Consider the following 14,244-nt stretch of genomic DNA (forward strand, 5'->3'; position numbering starts at 1 on the left):
CCTCTCAGCAATGAAAAGGGCAACACAGGCATACAAATGACTGGAACTGATGAAATGATCATGTAGAGATGTGCTGAAATGGCTTACAATTAAAGTTTTGCTTTCATTCTTTTCCATCTTCGATTGACCTTTCTTTGTCAATGGAGGCTCTTAGTGCCATTTTAAACCCTGGAGAAATCAAGATTTAAAATCACCTTGAGAGCATCCAAAGGTAATGGAAGCACTCTTCTTCAGAAAGTTGACCTCCTTGCACAAGGCTGGAAAATATTACTTTTAAGAAGAATGAATATAATGGCATGTCGAACCATCTCCAGTAAGGAAATTGCAAGATGAGGCTATAGGCCTCTGAGTGTCATTCTAATATTGCTCCATTATTGTAGTAGTTTATCTAATATATATATACTGCCTTCCCCAATAAGAGTTTGAGCTAGCTACCAATATCCTCCCACAAAGAAACTACAATATCAAATACCAGAAATGGCAAATGTATCTAAAAGTACATTTTACATTTCTGCTGTAGGAAAATCCAAATAACACAAACAAGCTCCAGTAGAAAAGGAGCAATTCTTTTGCACCCTAAAGCTTGCACAGATTAACTGGAACTTGAAAGACAAAAGTACAATGTGCAACAAGATGTCATATAGAACTCTTGCATGTGGGGTGCCACCACTAAGAAAGTCCAGCCAGGTGTCTTTGCGATATGCACGAACTTAGGCTAAAGAACCCAAAGTGGAACATCTCTTTTGGTTGATATGAAAGGTTGGTCGTGCATGCTGATATTAAAGGTTCTCCTCATTTCCCTCCAGGCTGCTTCAAAGCTCCGCCTCCTCTAGGAAATGACTAACCTAAGATGGATGCTGAGTAGTTCGTATTCATAGAACAGGGTGAGCTTCTCTCATTAGTCCCAGTTTCTGCCAACCTGGCAGTTCAAAAACACGAAAATGTGAGTAGATCAATAGGTACTGGTGGGTACTGCACAGTGCTCCGTGCAGTCATGCTGGCCACATAACCTAGGAAGCATCTATGGACAATGCCAGCTCTTCAGCTCATAAATGGAGATGAGCACCCCCACCACCTCAGAGTTGGATTTGACTAGAATTAATGTCAAGGGGAAACCTTTACCTTTTATTGGAAAAGGTGATCCTCTAAGTAACTCATTTTTGAGACATTGACACTATATGTGGCCATCACAATAGAAATTTCAGAATTCTTTCAACAAGTCATGGTAAGCATTCATCTTTTAAAATGATGTTCCAAGTTTTGTCCAAAAAAAAAGACACCTAAGAAAGTGACAAAGCTAACCTACTATTGTAGAAATGCCTGATAGCTCCAGAGTCAGTTGGACAGTGCTTCAATCCCATGCAAGACCAAATTAAGGTGGTTGGACACTGTAGGAGTTCCAAAAATTGCTCCCACTTTGCTCATTTGTGAGTTAGTAATCTGACTAATCCCATGCAATTTACTCCCTTACCTAAGTGATACATAAAACAGTTATAATACAGAAACATAGAGAGATGTAGGAAGTGATTGGCAAAGAAGAGGAAGACAGAAATATAGCTTTCCTTCAGCACTCAACTCACTGGCCTATAATAATAATAGTAAATATATAATAAATCTTTATTTGTATCACACTTTTCTCCCTGAATGGGGCCCAAAGTGGCTCAAAACATTTTAAGACAATACAAATCAACCATGCATATAACAATAACCTATAAAACCAATTTTACAAGGAAGCATAAATAAGCATTTAAAATTGTTCTATATAGAGGGTAAACTTGACTCACTGAAAGTTAGCCTTCCTATGAAGGTCTCAAAGCAATAACCTCAATTGAACCATTGATAGTCTTGCTCTGCCCCACTGTTTAGGTTTGACCTAAAAATGTGCTGAATCTAGAACAGTACAGATGAACTCTCTAATACTACCTTGGGTCCCATACTGGTTTTGTTGTTGTTGTTGTTGTTTTGTCATGTCAGGAGCGACTTGAGAAACTGCAAGTCACTTCTGGTGTGAGAGAATTGGGTGTCTGCAAGGACGTTGCCCAGGGGATGCCCGGATGATTTGATTTTTTATCATCCTTGTGGGAGGCTTCTCTCATGTCCCCGCATGAGGAGCTGGAGCTGATAGAGGGAGCTCATCCACCTCTCCCCGGATTTAAACTTGCGACCTGTCTATCATCAGTCCTGTCGGCACAGGGGTTTAACCCACTGCGCCACTGGGGGCTCCCCCATACTGGTAGAAAGGCAGGATGTAAATTACATTTTAAAAGTTGAGCACTAATTCCAAGATAGGTTCAGTACCTTGGTCAATTCCTTTAAAAATTATCTTAAAATATGGAGCAGATTTACCATTCAAGTGATAGTGGAACCACCAGCACTCTTCTTCCTCTTCACAAGCTTACTGAACACAAAAACAGAACACTTGCACAGAGCTATGGCAATTGCACATAATTTGTCTCCAAAAGCTGATTAATGTTTTCTTCTTCTTCTGCGCCTCCTGGAGAGACATCAGCTGGAGCAAATATATTACTCATGCTATGAACAGGCTGACCCTCAATAGTGCAATGTTATCATGATCCCTGATATAATTTGCAATGGATGTACCTAGCATTGGTTAGCATGACAATCAGTGATCTGGAAGCAGCTCTATGAACACGGCAGGCATCTGCTCAATGCACAGATGAGTCTGGCAGGATCTTGCTGTTTGCTGCATACATTACAGGTTGAATCTCAGGTTCACTGAGTTCCACCTGATGTGCAGTGGTTTAGGAATGCTTTTGGAAATGAATGGAATCATTTTCAAAATATTTTGAAAATGGCACTCTGCAGTGCCATGGACAAATCAGTCTAGCTACTTCTATTTTGCAAATTACTTTTAGAATAATTGGGTCATGTTGATACCCAGGTTTCAGTTACACATGCAATGTCATCTTGCTTCTCCAGTATCAAGTTGTGAACCATACAGCTTGTCCTAGCCTTACCTGGCATTAATCAGCAGCACTTTATGGTTTGATAGGACTCTACTAGTATAGCCAGAAATCTGAGGGGTTTCCTGGTGAACCAGAAGGAAGAACAGTCACTAGACATCTCCCCCCACACTAGAAGAAGAAGAACCTTATTTTTCTACCCCAGTTCCATCTCCCCGAAGGGACTCAGGGTGGCTTAAATGGGGCCCAAGACCAAGGCAGAATACAATTAAAAATAAAGCAACAACAATAACAGCAGACTAATTTTGGAGGTGGGGATTAAGGACCACTACATGAACTAGTTAAAGGATAAGTGGTTTAGTAAGGTGGATAACAAGGTATAACGGCATAGGAAATATCATGGAAACAGGGTAAATTAACAGGATCAGTTAATATAGTATAGGACATCAGATTGAATGACAATTAATAATAATAATAATAATAATAATAATAATAATAATAAACCTTTATTTATACCCTGCTACCATCTCCCGCAGGACTCGGTGTGGCTTACAAGAGGCCGAGCCCAAATACATCAATAAAACAATGACAATACAACAATAAATAAACTCATAAACAAAGCAAAAACAATAACAATAATATCACGACACATTAAAAACCTGAGGCAGGGCCAAATGTAATGGTTAAAATTAAAAATGCTAGGCATGTCCAAGTGAAATAGGATAGATATTTTAGGGATAGGTGAGTGAGCAGACGATCCTAAATCTCTCAAAAAGTGCATTTGGGATACATTGCTTGGATTTCCTTATTCTGGGAAGTCACACTGGAACATCCAGGTTTTCAAGCTCCTTCTAAAGACGGCTAGCGATGGGGCATGCCTGATGTCCTTGGGGAGGGAGTTCCAGAGTCGAGTGGCCACCACCGAGAAGGCCCTGTCCCTTGTCCCCACCAATCGCACTTGTGACGCAGGTGGGATTGCGAGCAGGGCCTCTCCAGATGATCGAAGAGATTGTGTGGGTTCGTATACAGAAATTCAAGTCATTTGTCATAGGAGTCATCAATCGATAGCACGGCGAAACATCCATATCTTTAATTCCTTGCGGAATGTGGCTAGGGAGGGTGGCAGCCTAATCTCCCTGGGGAGGGAGTTCCAGAGACGGGGGGCCACCACCGAGAATGCCCTCTCTCTCATTCCCACCAGTCATGCCTGAGACGGGGGAGGGAGGGAGAGAAGAGCATCCCCGGAAGATCTTAAGGACCGCGTGGGCTCATAAGGGAGGAGGTGGTCGCGCAGATAGGCAGGTCCTGAACCATTTAGAGCTTTATAGGTGATAAACTGCACCTTGTATTGGGACTGGACACTTATCGGCAGCCACTATTCACTTCCATTGGATGAATCTACCTCCACCGCTACTGAAATGACAGCACCCCTTTTACTTTCTGAACACATATTTGGCTGACTGGAAATACAGAACAAACTATCGTAAAGAGACACATAGGTCAGTTTACTTAGTACTTACCCAAGGCTGGCCTTATGGGATTATTCTTAGTAGGTGCTCAGTTTTCTTATTTAGAAAGCAAACATGAAGTTCTGGCAAAAGCTTCCCAAGGCCAATGCATAGAAGCTTTTCTTGCTCTGTTGTGAATTCAGTAGACAAAGCTCTCTAGGCTGTGGCCCCAGGCTATGAGTCACAGTGCAAGGCCCACAAGAACTGCATTTCTGGGAAGATGCCTGCTATAACAATGCTTGTGGGTGGAAAGAGGGTATATATTTTTAAATCATTGATGTGGGAAACCTTTTGCCCCTCAGGTGTTTCTGTTTAAACTCTTCGTCAACCCCAGTTGGCATGACTATTGGTAAGGAACTATGAGCTCTGGAGTCCAAAGCATCTGGAAGGCCAGAGACTCCTTACTGTTTGTCTCAACGGTGAAAGGAAGTAGAGAAGTCATAGTGTTTGGAAAACCTGCAAACTCTTTCACATAGCCCTATATCCCAGAATATCAAGGCAGAAAATCCCTCAATACCTGCTTTGAACTGGGTTATCTGAGTCCACACTCAGTTAATGTAGGATTTTCTGCTTGATATTCTGGGATACAGGACTATGTGGAAGGGCCCTAAGAAGGAGAATGCTACTGTTTTACTGCATCAAAGAAAGAGGCAAAGATTCAATGGTCTTGAAAGAAAAAAGAGAACTGAGGACAGCTACTTTGTGACCTACAACAGAAGGCCCTTCCACACAGCCCTATATCCCAGAATATCAAGGCAGGAAATCCCACACAGATAACCCAGTTCAAAGCAGATATTGTGGGATTTTCTGCCTTTTTTTTTTGTTGTGTCAGGAGCGACTTGAGAAACTGCAAGTCGCTTCTGGTGTGAGAGAATTGGCCATCTGCAAGGACGTTGCCCAGGGGACATCCGGATGATTTGAGGTTTTTGCCATCCTTGTGGGAGGCTTCTCTCATGTCCCCGCTTGGGGAGCTGGAGCTGACAGAGGGAGCTCATCCGCCTCTCCCCGGATTCGAACCTGCAACCTGTCAGTCTTCAATCCTGCCAGCACAGAGGTTTAACCCACTGTGCCACCGGGGGCTCCATTTTCTGCCTTGATATTCTGGGATATAGGACTGTCTGGAAGGGCCCTGAGATTCCATTTCTTCATTGTTAATCCATCTTCTCTTCTCTGCATCTCACTCCTCCTTTATTCTGGCTTAACTACAAGAACATCTAAATTTAAAATTAGCTCATGCCAAATTGGCTTCTGCTTTCAATTAATTCAGTACATTTTTTAAAAAATTCATATCAAAAGCATTGCATAATATTAGTATAAAACTGATAAAAATAGAAGGAACGCAGGCGGCTAAATATCTTTTGACCAAAAACAGGCAACAGCAATGGCATTGTCTGTAGTGTCCAACAATTATTCCTCTGTACATGAGGCAGGGCATTGTGGACAAGCATACAGATGCAGTGTTATCTGTTCTGCTCCGCAATCATACAAAGTGTGGATTCTTTTAGGTAGTGCCATTTTGTCAGGTTGTCTTTTGAACTGCCTACTCCACTTCTGAGTCTGTTCAGGGACTTCAAAGTTGCCCATTCTTGGTTTGCCCCTGGAGGAAGACCCTCGTGGGGAGCCATCCAGTTGGGATTTCCTGATTTACCCTTGCTGTTGCTGAGTGGACCCCAAGAGGAGTGGTAGTTCTCATAAAGCTTTTCCTTGATTTGAGTCTACTGGGAGGAGGCTGATATCCATGTAGTAGGTGGCTTTCACAGTGTTCAACCTTATTTCTCTCACATTTAGCAGCAACTTCCCATCACAATCAGGCAATGCCAGCTAGCTTGTAGTTTATCAACAGGTGTAGGTTTAAGACATCCCGTGATTATTCTGCATGTTTCATTCAATGCTATTCAGTAAATATGTTTATCCTTTTATTTTACACACATAAGGTAAAGGTAAAGGTAGTCCCCTGACATTAAGTCCAGTCATGTCTGACTCTGGGGTGTGGTGCTCATCTCCATTTCTAAGCCGAAGAGCCAGCGTTGTCCGTAGACACCTCCAAGGTCATGTGGCTGGCATGGAGCGCCGTTACCTTCCTGCCGGAGCGGTACCTATTGATCTACTCACATTTGCATGTTTTTGAACTGCTAGGTTGGCAGAAGTTAGGGCTGACAGCCAGAACCGAACCTGCGACCTTTCGATCAACAAGCTCAGCAGCTCAGTGCTTTAACCCACTGTGCCACCGGGGGCTCCATCTTTACACACATATGCCCTAGTAAAACATGCAAATACCACCAATACTATGACTGTATCCTTTTTATCACATTTCAAACACTCTTACACAGAGATAGAATATAGAATATAGAATAGAGATAGACATAGAGCCCCCAGTAGCGCAGAGAGTTAAACCCCTGTGCCGGCAGGACTGAAGACTGATAGGTCACAGGTTCAAATCCGGGGAGAGACGGATGAGCTCCCTCTATCAGCTCCAGCTCCTCATGCGGGGACATGAGAGAAGCCTCCCACAAGGATGACAAAAACATCAAATCATCCGGGCGTCCCCTGGGCAACGTCCTTGCAGATGGCCAATTCTCTCACACCAGGTCACTCCTGACATAACAAAAATATCATATAATTTTGAATCAAGCATCTCTGTACAATCATATCACAATGTGGTGTTTTATCTGTTAATACAATACACCTCTTTAAAGAACTCATCTTGATCTAATATTGCACATAATCAGATCAAGGATAATTATTGTTAGTGTTTCTTATGGAAATAGGTAACATATAGAAAGGGGAAGGCCCAAAGAAACTAGCAGCTACGTGATGCATTCTGTCTACAACCAAAACATGATTGCTATGCTATTATTCTTGGAAACTCTGTCATTCATGCATGCAGATTTCATTCAGCAGACTGCTTTGCAGTTTTGATAATCTTAGGATTTTTTTTTGTTTCAATTTGAAATTGAACAGAAGGAAATTAGAGGATAACACTGAAAATTATGAAAAGGGTCAGCAAGATTCTCAAATGCAAGAAGGAAAAGGGTCAATATGTTTGTCAAATGGGGGTGAAGGGGACAGAAGAAGCTTAAAGGCCAGTGATGTGTGATTTTTTTTTTCATTTCTGCAATAAATGGCAGTCTGTGTTTCAGGGATGAAATCATCTTTGAGAGCTGAATTTCTAGGAAGCTGACAAAAATAGCAAAGATAACCTTAAACAACACTTACATCTGCAGACTCATCGTCATGATGATTGCAGCCCTGAAATGTGAAAAAAAACCTATTTATTGTATGAGTTGGAGTATACCTCCTTACAGTGTCAGAACTCCTTTCCCTTCAATATTGTCACACAGATCTGCTATCACAACATTAGATGAGACAGAGAGCCCATACTAACAATAGGATGCAGATGTCTATATATCTCCGCTATATCAGTGGTATGACCGACCACCCCATTCTATGAATACTCAGACTACAGAGAGAGAGATGCATAGATTGTAAGCTCAGAAATTCCTACTTTTCAGACTCCAGATTGAAATTGGGACCCACAATCAATTCTGGGAGAAGTGAACTGAATAGGTTCTGCTCGAAAATGAGCTGAAACTAATTTTCAACCCTTTGCTATCCAGCTCTATATATCTATTTTCTGTACACATTTCCCCATTTGGCGGGCATCTTTCTCGTAAAGGGAGGCAATTCGCAGTTATCTTCAATCAAATACCAGGTTTTCACCAAGAAAGGGTGAAAACTAGGAATATAAATCTTTGCTTGTCCCATTCCTATGTGTAAGAAAAAGAGAGAGCATTTTTATTCTCCTTGACTGTGAACTGGGTGAGATATGTTCTAGAAATACAGGAATGTGTCTCCAAAAATGAGTTCTATGCAACTAAACTAAACTGTAATTACCCCCCCCCCCCCCCGAGGCAGCCATAGGTAATTTTCAATGGTAAGCAAACAGTATTTTGGCGCACCCTCAAACCATATATATATAGGGGCATGTGTATATATATATATGTGTGTGTGTGTGTGTGTATACACACACACACCCACACCCACACACATATATAATTCGAACTTAAATGCCACCACTCCCCTGGGGCTCGGAGCGGCTTACAAGAATGGCTAAAATCTAACACAATTTAAAACAATTTAAAAACAGAAATATCAAACATCAAAGGCCTGTTGAAACAGGTATGTCTTACATGCCCTGCAGAAAGCTGATAAGTCCTGCAAGGCACGGACTTCAGGTGGCAGAGTATTCCAGAGTGATGGTGCCACTGCTGTAAAGGCTCTGCATCTGGTTGCTGTTAAACGCAAGGTCTTGACACTGGGACTTTCCAATAGATCTTGGTCCTCAGAACGGAGGGACCTCTGGGGTTGATAGGGGGTGATATATATGGGCATGGACAAATTTTGGCCCTCCAGGTATTGGGGACTTCCTACTGGCTGTTTGGAATTGTAGGAGTTGAAGTCCAAAACACATGGAGAGCCGAAGTTGTCCCATGCCTTCCACACACACACACACACTAGCCTTCCCCTGACATATGTTGCTGTGATCCAGTCTGATGATCTTGAAAAGAAAGTAATGAGAAAGTTGGTTTCTAATGTATGTAATTTCTTGGTCCTTCCTAACGCCGGGAAAGGGACGCACAGCTGGGCATGCGGGAAAAGAAGCCTCGTGCATGCCTCTTTTCCCGCGTGCCCGGCAACACTGCTGCGTCCCTTTCCCGGCGTTAGGAAGTGTGCACCCTGCATCGCCCCTCCTTCTCCGCGCACTTCCTAACACCTGGAGAGGGACACACACTGGCATTTTTGTCTCCCTTGCCCTGTGAGGAGGAGGAGAGGCCCAATAGGCACTTATGAGGGAAGGAGGGAGGGAGAGCGAGCTGCTTCTTGGTGTTCGTTGGGGCAGGGGCACCTCAAGAGCTTCTCAAGAGCGCTCCCCCCCCCCGAGACATGCACTATACGCAAAAGCGTAATTTGCGTACTATGTTGAGCCGCCTCTGCCCCCACCCACACACACACACCACCACCACCACCACCACTACAACCGGTTGCCTGAACTCAAAAATTAGCAGCATCAGTCTGGGTGTTTGCATTTTTTATGCCCAAACCTCTTCTATGCTTACAGTTAGTGTTCTGCTTTGCGCAGAAAAAATATATTAATTTTGTGCAGATAAACATTTGCATAAATTACCAAGATCACTATGAAAAAGCAAGGAGTGCCTTGTCTTATTTCATTTTGTAGGCAAAAACTCTTTTGGAGATCGGTGATTTCTCAGGAATTTCTCTCTTGGCAAGAATGAGATATTTTGCAAGTATTGGCCATGTCCCTAGCGAAAACTAGAGGGCTTAGTTGGAAAGAGAGCTGGATTTTTGAAGGACAGTAATAAATCTTTCTCAGAAGCTGATCGGTCTTTGTCATTTGAGGGCATCTTCTCCATCTGATCTCACCACGTTAAGGTTGCGATTTCTGCTGACCATCTCTTCCATCTTTTGAATTATTCACATACAATACTTTTCCTTTGATAGAGAAGCTGAACTTGGAGATGCAGTGGAAGAAACTCTCAATGGTTTGGACACTTTTAATGAGAAAGGGGATGGGTTCAGCTGTACAGTCAAAGATGTTACAAACGGTAATTTGGCAGTACAGTTGAGACAAATCTCAGGATGGCGTAGCTCTGTACAACTATGTTTTGATCAGTCAATATAACTGACTGCAGAGATCATATGTGCTAAATGGTTAGAGTTGCATAATAGAATAAATAAATATTCCTCTAAATGCTCCGTCAGGAAGCTGTACATTGATCTTAAAAATGCCATTTGCCAAGTGCTAAAACAGGAGTGGGAAATGACCAGAGATCTGAAGGCACTGGTTCCACAAGGTAACTTTGAAGGCTGCACTTCTCATCCTGAAAAAAATGCCTCTTGTCTTAAAAGAAAAGTTGATACCTGGTTCACTTTTCTTGGACTTGGATTTTCTTAAATCCTCAATGGTGTTTGGAAACAAATGGAGACATGTGAAGGGTCATTAAAGGATTGTCTCAAAAAGTATTGTAGGTTTCGTGAATAATAATAATTAAAAAATAAAACTTTATTTATATACTGCTTCATCTCCCCGAGGGGGACTCAGAGCTGTTCCCAGGTAACATTACAAAACATACAAAGTAAAAAACAACATAACCATAAAATTAACAAAACAAAATATAAGCATAAAAATTGTTGCCATAACACACATATACTAAAAGTAAACATTTAAAAGCCCGGGCCAAGATTTGTGCAAACCCAAAAATTCTAGGGGACCCGGAAATTAAGTGCAATGCTATGGCAGGCAACAATAATATTAGGTACGAGTCAGTGGCTGTTCATTCCGGGGCCGATTAGAGGAAATGATCTGGGTAATTGGTAGGAAGAATAAGGCCGTATTTGACAATGTGTAGGGCTGAGTTAGAACTGGTCATTTTCAAAGGTTTGTTGAAACCGCCAGGTCTTCAAGCTCTTACGAAAGGAGGGGAGGGATGGGGCCTGTCTTATTTCCCTTGAAAGGGCATTCCAGAGGAGAGGGGCCACCACTGAGAAGGCGCTCTCTCTCATCTCCACCAACCGTGCTTGAGCTCACAGTCCATGCTTTCCACACTTTGGATCTAAAAGAAACCAAAGACTTACTAGAACTATGAGTGGATCCAGATGTATTGATTCATGAGTCAATTGACAAGATGCCTTTTTTTGTTCTAGTTACAGAAACCCATTAAACAAACAGTCGAATCTTCTTTCAGTTAAACACTGACAATTCAACAGAATCTTCCACTACTCATCCAGACAAGATGCTTATTTAAGGACTGCAGGGTTGGCCACACAATGCATACTATTATGACATACAGCACTTTACTCCTTCCTGTTGACCTCCAGTATTTGTCCAATGGTAGGGATAGCCCTATGGGAACTATTTGTTTCTTTTTTCAAATTTCAGATTTTACCAACTTGCCTTCTGTTGGTGTCACAAATATTACAATTTCAACAGAAAGGAGGAAACCATGAAAATGAACAAAATCTGGCTACCAGTATTTAAAAAACTCTAAAATTAAAACAGCAAAACAACAGAGAGGAAACAATCAGAGACAGCTAATCACCTCTCAACAAACGATCCCCCCAGGCACTAACAAGCCACACCAAAAAAACTGCCAGACCATCAAATGCTAATCAAGGTGGTCAGTTGAAACATTCACACCTAACTCCAACAGACAAAAGTTCTTTGTCCCACCCTGATAATTCCACAGATATATAAACCCAATTTTCCTAGTTCCAACAAACCTCACTACCTTTGAGGATGCTTGCCATAGATGCAGGCGAACGTCAGGAGAGAATGCCTCTAGAACATGGCCATATAGCCCAAAAAAACTACAACAACCTAATATTACAATATTCCATCGGGTAGAAACAACTAGATTGGTCAAGTCCAAGCTAAGTGAAGAAGTGCATCACCCAAAATGAGTCTAACTTTCTTGATGGTGTTCCCAGACATTGAAACTCTCTTCCTAAAGATTCTAGCACAACTTCGTTCTTGGTCTCTTCCAATATTTAATAGATTGAAACTGTAATACGTGTGGTCAAGCAACATCAGAGCATGATCAAGATGGTAAAATGTATTCATAAGAAAAACAAAGCTTGAAGAGGCTGCAGCAGTTTGCTTCTGCCTAAGGCTACAGGGAAAGGCAAGATTCTGCCCTCTTCTCTCCCCTTTGTTGAGTTCTTCAAAACCGCTTTGCATTTTGAACTCATTCTTCAGCAATCAAAGTAAGGTGTGGCCAGAGGGGACAAAGGGAAGATGTGAGAGAAACAGGAATATTTAAAAAAAAAAAAAACACAGATGAAAAAGTGGAATGATAGGTAATTGGCGCTACTGAGACAGTTAGAAGGTATGCACACTGCTGCCCTTCAAACAGCAAGTACTTTTTCCCTGTTCCGGCATGCTTTTAAAAACTGAATGCCAGACATCTTAATAGTTCAATGTTTTGCTATTTTTCCTCTGTTTTTAATGTATTTATTTTAATTGGTTTTAATTGTATAGATAATTTATTGTAATAATTATTTTATTATTATTCTCATGTTTTTTCTAAGCTTTTGAATTGTTATAATTTTTGTAAGGTTCTAAATTCACTCTGGAGAAAAAGTGTGACATGAACAAAATAATAATAAGGGTTAGCATTTTGTTTTGCAATTATGGCTTCTTAATTTACAGCCATAATTACAAAACAACAATACAGCCATAGTTTCAAAACATAATTGTGCCCCCAGTGGTGCAGTGGGTTAAACCACTGAGCTGACTGAAAAGTTGCCAGTTCAAATCCGGGGAGCGGGGTGAGCTCCTGTTATTAGCCCCAGCTTCTGCCAACCTAGCAGTTTGAAAACATGCCAATGTGAATAGATCAATAGGTACCCCTCCAGCGGGAAGGTAACAGTGCTCCTTGCAGTCATGCCGGCCACATGGAGGTGTCTATGGACAATGCTGGGTCTTTGGCTTAGAAATGGAGATGAGACCAACTCCCAGTCAGACATGACTGGACTTAATGTCAGGAAAAAAACCTTTACCTTTACCTAACTTACAGCAATAGCATTGTAACTGCTCAGGCTTTATTAATACTATTCTGGGGCATCTACACATGCCAGAAATGGCAATGATGATCTAAAGTGGGGTGATCCGGATTAGCAGGTCGCAAGTTTGAATCCAGGGAGAGCGTGGATGAGCTCTCTCTATCAGCTCCAGCTCCTCATGCGGGGACATGAGAGAAGCCTCCCACAAGGATGATAAAACCTCATAACATCCAGTTGTCCCCGGGCAGATGGCCAGTTCTCTCACACCAGAAGCGACTTGCAGTTTCTCAAGTCGATCATGACACGACAAAAAAAAAAAATGGTGAGCCACCAAGCCAGTTCGTACTTTGCTTCCATTGTTTTGGACTTCTGAGTATGGAAATGGGGATATACATCACTCAACATCTGTAATAACAATATTGCAAAAAAAAAATGGAGTCTAGATGACAAATGGACCCAACACTCTCCTTCTGACACTTTCCATAGACATTCTCCAGGATCCCCCTATGAATGATGATCTTTACAGAGAACCCCTTGTCCCCCAAATCTATAGTTGACCTTGTTCTTACATATTTACCTGCGATCAAAGTACAGACTGGAAAGGGAGGAGAAAGTTCAAACACTGCTTTAACACACACTTTTCCCTTAGGGTGTATATGTGTTCTTGTATTGCAGAAGCCTAGATATCTACAATGTCTAATGTCTACAATCTTCTCAGAGATGGTTGCTTAGAGGCTGGCAGTGGAGGGGAGAAGAAAACAGGGAGAAGTGATTCTGAGCAGAGTTGACCTCCTGTTAAACATTGGCTGGCCACTGATGTAAGTGTGACCCTACAAGTCAGACATGCTGTTTCTATTAAGAGAGTCTTAAGAAATAAGTGATGGAATGTTTCAGGTAGTGGCTAAAGCTGTGTTGGTCTGATAAGGCTTTCCAGTAGCCTTTCTGCATTAACCCCATACTTGTTGTGCCTTTCTTGCCTTGAGCCTTTCAGAAATATATTGAATGCTGGGATATATCAGGCACGAGAAAACTGAGAGACATTAAACATTGTATCAAACATTTCCAACAGGATGACTATGCTTTGCTTTGCTTTGCTTGTCTTGCTTCAAGGGGAAATACTGATGCTTTAGGTAGAGCTCCTCTTCTCTCATGCCTAAGGCCAGCCCTGTTATTTAGTATAGTGAAAAAAACTGCCTTCAGAAACAGTGTAAAATGTCTGGTGGGGAACACGT

Source organism: Anolis sagrei, chromosome 7, assembly GCF_037176765.1.
Source record: "Anolis sagrei isolate rAnoSag1 chromosome 7, rAnoSag1.mat, whole genome shotgun sequence".
NCBI lineage: Eukaryota > Metazoa > Chordata > Lepidosauria > Squamata > Dactyloidae > Anolis > Anolis sagrei.